This window comes from Bolinopsis microptera, chromosome 6 (genome assembly GCF_026151205.1).
Source record: "Bolinopsis microptera isolate Bmic1 chromosome 6, MBARI_Bmic_1.0, whole genome shotgun sequence".
NCBI classification, from domain to species: Eukaryota; Metazoa; Ctenophora; class Tentaculata; order Lobata; family Bolinopsidae; genus Bolinopsis; species Bolinopsis microptera.
This window is the reverse complement of record NC_087077.1, coordinates 14,831,033-14,838,686: the sequence shown is the minus strand read 5'-3', so window position 1 is coordinate 14,838,686 and position 7,654 is coordinate 14,831,033. Positions and strand designations below refer to the sequence as shown.

The following is a 7,654-nucleotide window of genomic DNA, read 5'->3' as shown; positions in this document are numbered from 1 at the left end:
TTAATTTAAATCGAATTATCTTGATTTAATTTATAAAGAACAAATTACAAAAAAACCACATTACAAAAAAACCACATTACAAAAAAACCACATTACAAAAAAACCACATTACAAAAAAACCACATTACAAAAAAACCACATTACATATTTATCTACAAAAATTCAATTGTACTTTGGTAAAACTTTCCATATCCTTTACAGCTTTTTGAACATAATCATAATTCTAACGTTTTGCATACTGGAAACAGTTCAATACTCTAGAACAATTTCAATTCAGAAATAAAATAAACAACAAACACTACAAAATCGAAGTTGTAACGAATTGGTCCTCTAATGATGATGAATACCCCGATAAATACCACCGTGGTCACAAGAGAGCATTCAAGATATCAGATACTCTGGCTTTGAAATCATCTTTAGTTGACATCAATTGCTCCACTAAATCATCTGATTTCTCAATCAATTCATCTGAAACAATTCCAATCAAGGAGCTATCAGCAATACCAATATTTTTAAACCTGTAGCTGTGTTTTGCATAATTTAATAGATAAATTCAATAATCTTAGACACAATTCTATGTTTGATAGATCATTAAAATACAAACCTAGCATTTTTATGACGGTTAATTCCTTCTCACAGCTCCATTCGACTTTAGACTGGACATCATTAACTAGATCAGTCCACTCCAATACTAAATCTTGTTTGTCAGCTGACATCCCCTATCAGTTATTTATAGTTTATTAATTGAATCGATAAATTAGTTCAGAATGTACAGTGGGGTTCCATAATTTAAGTTTTAGTCATTCCTGCCCAGTGCCCACGCGCACGATTTTTTACTTTTTTATTTCACAATTTTTCAGCTTTTTTAAGCAGTTAAAACACTAATAATAATAAACTGCAAGTTGATTATTATGATAGTGGTAATTTTATTTAATGATTTTAAAAATAATAATGTTTTCTGCGGTGCCCCTTCAATGACAATAGGGTGAAAAAACAACAATTCACTTCCAATTTAAAAAATCTTCTTCATTTTGTAGAGTATGAACTTGCTTGTGGATATGTAACTTTAAAATCGGCCAAAAGTTTCCACTGGGGTAAAACCTTCATACGTCTTATAAACATCTAATGGGTCAAGCAAACTCACATCGTCGGGATATGATCTCTAGCCAAAAATTTTCTCTAAAAATTCTAAAACATCTGGGGTGCAATGCACTGCCAAAAAAAGATCTTTGACGGATCAACATTTCTTCTCTTTAAGCTCGGTCTGTAAAAGCTTTTCAGCATATTCAAATATACCGAAATTGTGAAACAGTATCAGCTTATCTTTAAGTATTTGAAAATATCCTCCTGAATTAAGGGTCCCATCAATCATGCTTATTGTTTCCACACCGAACCAAGAGATGCAACCCTATTATATCATCACTTGCATCTTTGGTTTCTTGTTGCTCCGATACAGGTCCGGTCGGCAATATCCTTCATCTTTCATCTTCCAAACGTACGCTGATACACCCGTCTATCCTGTCCTATTTTGATGCAGCGTTCGTCGGAAATATTTTTTCAGCGTTCTTTTTTCCATTGTTTAATCTTCCAGAACTTCCCCACCTTACACCAAGCTATCTTCAACCTTCTGTAATTGCTAATTGCTTGAGCAGTCTTCGTGTTTATATCGTTATCTTGATTATCACTTATATCTACCGATCAGTTGGTGCAGAAGTCAAGGTGTCGTTCCCACATTTTCTCGGAGAATCTGAGAGAATTAAGTTGATTTAATGAAATTGAAGAACGGTGTTCAATTATTTCATACAGTATTTACCGTTTTATTCTTGGCTTTGGGTGTAACAAATGTTTGTTAAAAATTAAATTAAATTTTATCAAAAAACGCCACTTTATCTTGACATGTTAGACTTTTCAAAATTCAAATTTGGGTCTTCACTTCATCCTCTTTTAACCAGAGTGTTTATCTTATATTTTCTATGTTAGGGCCGGGATGGTTATCATATCAAGAAACCAGATGTTTACCTTTTCAGACCCCTCCCCGGCCCCCTCTGTATGCCACTTTGCAAATAGCAATGGTATAAACATTACACTTACAAGCTTTCCCAAATTCCCTGGCCCTCCTCCTAGGCTGGCTTACGTTATAAAAAAAAGATATGTTAAAGACTTTAGCATGGCCATGTAGCTGGCTCTCACATCCTGGCTCTCACATCGCTCCAAAACAAAGACATTAACCCTCTTGCCGGGCCCTCCTAGCGCTCCAAACTAATGACATTACATTGAGTAAAACCCTTTAGCAAGGCATTGTTATAATGGTAATTTAGCATAGTAGTAGAGCATTAGTCGCTACCGCAGTCCGCATCTTTAAATACTAAAGACCGCATGGTGCCACAAGCATTTTGTATAACGCTAGTTGGTTTCTTTCGCGGAGATTTAACTCTCTGTGAGAGAGCAAACACCGAGGGAGCCATCAAATATGTTGCCTTACTTAGCATCGTGGTCGAGAATGTTTTCTTTTCATAATATTCCATATTCGTTTACTGTGTTGTGTTTATTTTCAGATAATAATGGCAGGTTATATAAATACAGAAGATTAAGAAGCTGCATACTTAGATATCTCATAATAATTATATGGGGTCGTTCACATATTATGTGATCACTTTTTGGACAATTTTTAGATGGTCAGAGAGTTATAACAAGCAATTTTTAAAGTTTTCTTACTACTTACTTAACTTTTTAACCCTCATAATATGACATTTGCTAAAGATATGATTACAAACGAGAGTTTTGGTGTCGTCCTTCTGTTGATGTCAGGATTATCATCTGCGCAATATACAGGTACGTTTAAAGTTGAGATCTCATATTATAAAAAATTTACCATTGTGATACATCATACAAGTATTAATTTACCTCCCTGCGGTGAGCCACCGCTTCCCTCCATCGCCATGTTTGAAGCTCTCTCATCAACTGTTATATTAGTGTTCTTATTAGTTATTATTAGTGTTCTACTTCAGAGGGAAGTAAAATATTTTAAACTTTACAATTGTTATTATTCCTGTATAGCAAATAGATTTTCTAATCGTGCAAAAGTCGTGTAGTTGTCAAACAATTTATAAAAATCCGAATAAAGATATTTGCCGGTTTCAGTTATTTATCATATTATGGCGTTTTACTGTTATTTCGCGCTTTACCCGGTTTGTCAAAGGCTTAGCAGGCTTACTAAGAGAAAATATCCATTAGCTTTTAATACAGAGGGTCCACACCTCCGTATAATTACGGTAGTAGCCAGTAAGTAAACTTAATTTTACAACAGGGTGGTCGGCCGTTCATAAATACGAGCTTATACAATTTAATCTGGAAAAGAAAATGTTGGAAATCAGGACAGACTCAGAGACAGGCAGCAGCAACATAACGAGTATCGTGTTCTTTGATTCTTCAGCAGTGATGGGAGTACTGCACGTCAGCTTACCCTCAGAGAAGGAAAAAGTGTGGGGTATTCAATTATCTGTGACTGAGTTTGTGTTGTAATGGTCAGCGGGTAGTAAGAGTAACAGGTGGATGTTTCTAAGCTAAATACAGAAAGTCTGTAAAAAGAAGATAGCTTTTTGGAAGAAGTCGGGAGGATCATTAGCGGATACAGCCTCTGTCGCGTTTATTTCTGATCTACAAGTTGAGATCAGAAATTTCTGTGAAATCAGTAGCTATTGAGACTTAAGGAAGATAAATTGAAACGTAAATATATATCATTTAATCAATTAGTATCATTAGCACTATAACTCCAATTTTGACCTATTTGGCGGCCATTTATTAATTCCATAATTGCACCGGTTTTTGTTCCAGGGGGTGCGATTACAAAACTAATTGCACTGTTTTGAGAGTGACCGAAATCTTATTAGGTACGATTACTAAACTAATTGCACTGATTCCCTGAAAGATGCTGTAAATCATGGCTCAGGCAGATAATTAGAGTTAGAGAGAGCACCTCGTAAAATGAGGACCTAATTGAAACCGAGTATTTTACTACTGTGAGGTGCTGATTCAAGTATTGACTTAAATCAACTACCTGAGGTAGTTTGGCAACCGTTAGTGCAACGGTCGCACGAAATAAATTTATGGGCATAAATTTAAATTTATAGTTTAGGACAACATCTTTCCTTGTGTTTGGAATAAGTCAATCCTTACATTGCATTAACACAACACAGTATGAGGCTGATATCTCATTAATTATTTGTAAAACAAAAAGTGGCATAACTTATGTGCTGATAAATATTTGTGCTTCTAAATTTCACAGAATGTTAATAACAAGTATCTAAACCTTTGTGGCAAGTTTTGTGTGATTGCGAGCTTCACTGAGCTTATTTGACCAATTTAGCCCCTGAGCGAGCTAGCTTGAATTTCTCACCCAGAACTGTTTACATTGGTTAATAGAAACCACAAAAAAAAATCCTGGGTAACAAAATTAAAAAACCAGCGATTTATTCACGTTTTACCAATTCTATTCACATGGATCCATCGCACATTCCATTCTCTCTATATTTTAACTGATAAGGACTATCACATAACAGATGATCCTTCCTGCTTGTTTATATCGTTCTTCTTACATGGAATGTGCGATGTATCATGGTGAATAGAATTGGTAAAACATAAATAAATCGGTGGTTTTTTAATCTTTTTACCCAGGATTTTTTTGGTGGTTTCTATTAACCAATGTAAACAGTTCTGGGTGAGAAATTAAAGCTAGCACACTCAGGAGCTAACTTTGTCAGACAAGCTCAGACTCACACAAAACTGAGCACGAAGTTGTGTCTAATTATGATTATCATTCTCTAAAAATTTGAATCAAAAATATTAATCAGAACGTAAGTTATGGCGCTTTTCCATTCTGAAATAAAATAATTAGTGAGATCTCAGCGAGCTGTTACAATTTTAAGAGATAAGGATGGGCAGACTTTTGAGGCCCACCCTGTATAACAACAAAGTCGGTGCGATTATAAACTAATTACACTGGTTATAACATCAGAGGCGTGGAGTTATACGCGAATCTAACTGCATGTATAATACGATTACACCAGTTATTGCACTCGGCTGCGCCTCGTGAAATAACTGCAATAATCGAACTCGGCTTCGCCTCGTGCGATTATTGTATCAATTTCCACTCGGCTGCGCCTCGTGCAATTAATAGTGTAATCGCATTATACGCAGTTAGATTAGCGTATATAATATTGTACGATACTGAACCTAACACTCTCCTAACCCTCAGTGTTTACTCCTGTGTCGGGGACTGAGTACAAGATCAAGAAAATTGACGGCCCAGCGGCGGGATACACGTTAACTTCAACGTCTGATAAAAGGAATGAAAACTCTTTTTGGTATTGGTTTTGTCTCCACTTGATTATGATTTTGTTCATCCAATAACAATCACCACTATCTTATCAAACTTTTTATGGTGTAGCCTTAACTGGAACTTAATTTCCTGGAGTCGATTAAACTGCACACTCACTATACACTATACACTATACACTATACACTATACACTATACACTATATATATACACTATACACTATACACTATACACTATACACTATACACTATACATATGTATTACTCTTCATCTTGTCCAGGTTCACTCACAAATGAGTGATGGGACTGATCAGGGAGAGAAGTGGAGGATAACTCTAAGTGAGCTGAACGGAGAACCTTGTTACAAGTTTCAAGTGTTGCATGGTACGTGATATACTTTGTAGTAGATATAATTAATGGATATTTTAATTTAATAGTATAATTTGCCTAATAGTAATGTAGTCGACATTAACATTATTTCTTAGGGGTGGTTCACATATTACGTAATCAGCCGAGGAGGGAGGGGGGGGGCCGGGGGTTTCCAAATGATTACGCTAACGTAATTTTGACACAATAGCTTAGCTATGTCTAAAAATAATTACGGAGGGGGGGGAGGCCGAGGGGGGGGGGGGGGTCGGGGGGTTAAAAATTGGCCAAAAAGTGATTACGTAATTATGTGAACGACCCCTTACAAATACCTAAAATTAGTCAATTAATATTACAGGAGTAAGCACGGATAGAAACTTAGCAGCACACGATTGGAACAAACGGGCGAATGGGGACGGAAGAGTCATGGTACACTCAACTCATGACGAAACTGACGAATGTTGGATTATGGAGGGGGTCAAGAAAGAAGGACTTTTCGTCGGCTACAGAGTCGTGAAATCTCAGGTGTGATTTATTTTTGTTAATGATCAGCGCACGATCACAAGATGTAGCAAGACTTCTATGAAATTTTGGGATATATAGTAAAAGACGGTAGTAATAGTTGTAAGTAAGAACTTTCACTCATAATTGGTGATCATAGAAAAACTTGCCTGTAATTATACGTTTGTTCCCTAAATCTAGCTGCAAAAATAATAATCCGATTTTATTTCAGAAATCCCACAGGAGCAAGTTCCTAGTTTCGAGACTCGCAAGGATAAGGAACGATACAACATTTTGGGTTGATGTAACAGACGATAAGACGGACGTTTTATGGAATATTGTCGCAAATTCAGTTGGTACGTTTTAATTAAAGATATTCAATGATATACATTATAAATATTATGCAATTCACTAAAAGATGGCGACTTTTTAACAGTTTTATTCTCCAAAGTCAATATCAGTATATTTCGGTCTTGTGTGGTAATTTTACCCTCAAATACTGACTCAGTTGTTAAGCTGCTTGCACACTTGTTGACTTTCTTGTTATCTCCTGTCGAAACCTTTCTCAAACAAAGCAGAGAATTATCAACCAGTAAAGAAGTACAGTAAAACCCCAATTTACCGTACTATTTTTCTTAACTCCAAACGTTACGGTAAATCGCAGTTTTTTTTTGTGTAGCTAAATCCAGTGCATCGGCTCTGATAGGGAAAACTAGTCAGATATTTGAGGGTGAAGACCAAACTAAACTTGAAATAAGTGGGATAGTTCTAATGAAAAGTCACTAAAAGGTGTTACAAGCAGTGTTGGGATAACGTTATCTTAACAGTACTTGTGATAGCACTTAGCAGTGTCAGGTATACTTGAGTTTTTATGAAAGATGATGTAAAGAGGACAAGCAACTAGGGACACGGTATCTAGACGTGAGAAAATCAAAGACAATCTGGTTATAGGTATGTTATCATTAGTATCAAACCTAAACATTAATTATCCCAGCATCAATCAAGCTTTAACTTACAACAGTTTTAGTTCTTCAATGTGCACACATCATGTTAATCATGTACTTTAGACACCTCAGCGACCGTATCATTTCAGATTAGGAAAGTAAGAAAAAAGAACTTCAGATGAAAAAAGGACTTGTCAGAAAGATGAACTTTTAAAGCACAGATACCGGCATTTTAAAACGGAAAATATAAGCTTTTTAATAAATATTTAGTGTTCCAGGGTCTTTAAACTCTTTTAAAAAGTATAAAAATATATGGTCTTAAGATAAACAATTTCACTAAAAATTAGTAACTCATAAAGACACAAACCTAGCATTTTTATGTTGGTTAGCTTCTTTGCATTTTAAACTGGGCATCATTAACATGATCAGTCCACTCTGATACTAAATCTTCTTCGTCGGCCGACATTATCTTTCCAGTAGATAACATTAACATAGTTAACTTATGATT

The 7,654-nt window shown here is 35.5% G+C and overlaps 2 long non-coding RNA genes across 2 annotated transcripts; both read right to left on the bottom strand.

The window, feature by feature from the left end:
• On the bottom strand, positions 1–718 carry LOC134817030 (uncharacterized). The gene is made up of 2 exons (XR_010160460.1): positions 605–718; positions 1–468 (listed from the first exon to the last, which is right to left on the bottom strand). It is a non-coding gene; the product is annotated as an uncharacterized LOC134817030 (long non-coding RNA).
• A 170-nt stretch (positions 719–888) lies between these two features.
• Positions 889–7,634, bottom strand: LOC134817031 (uncharacterized). Its single transcript, XR_010160461.1, has 2 exons — positions 7,514–7,634; positions 889–1,747 (listed from the first exon to the last, which is right to left on the bottom strand). It is a non-coding gene; the product is annotated as an uncharacterized LOC134817031 (long non-coding RNA).
• Positions 7,635–7,654: the final 20 nt, after the last annotated feature.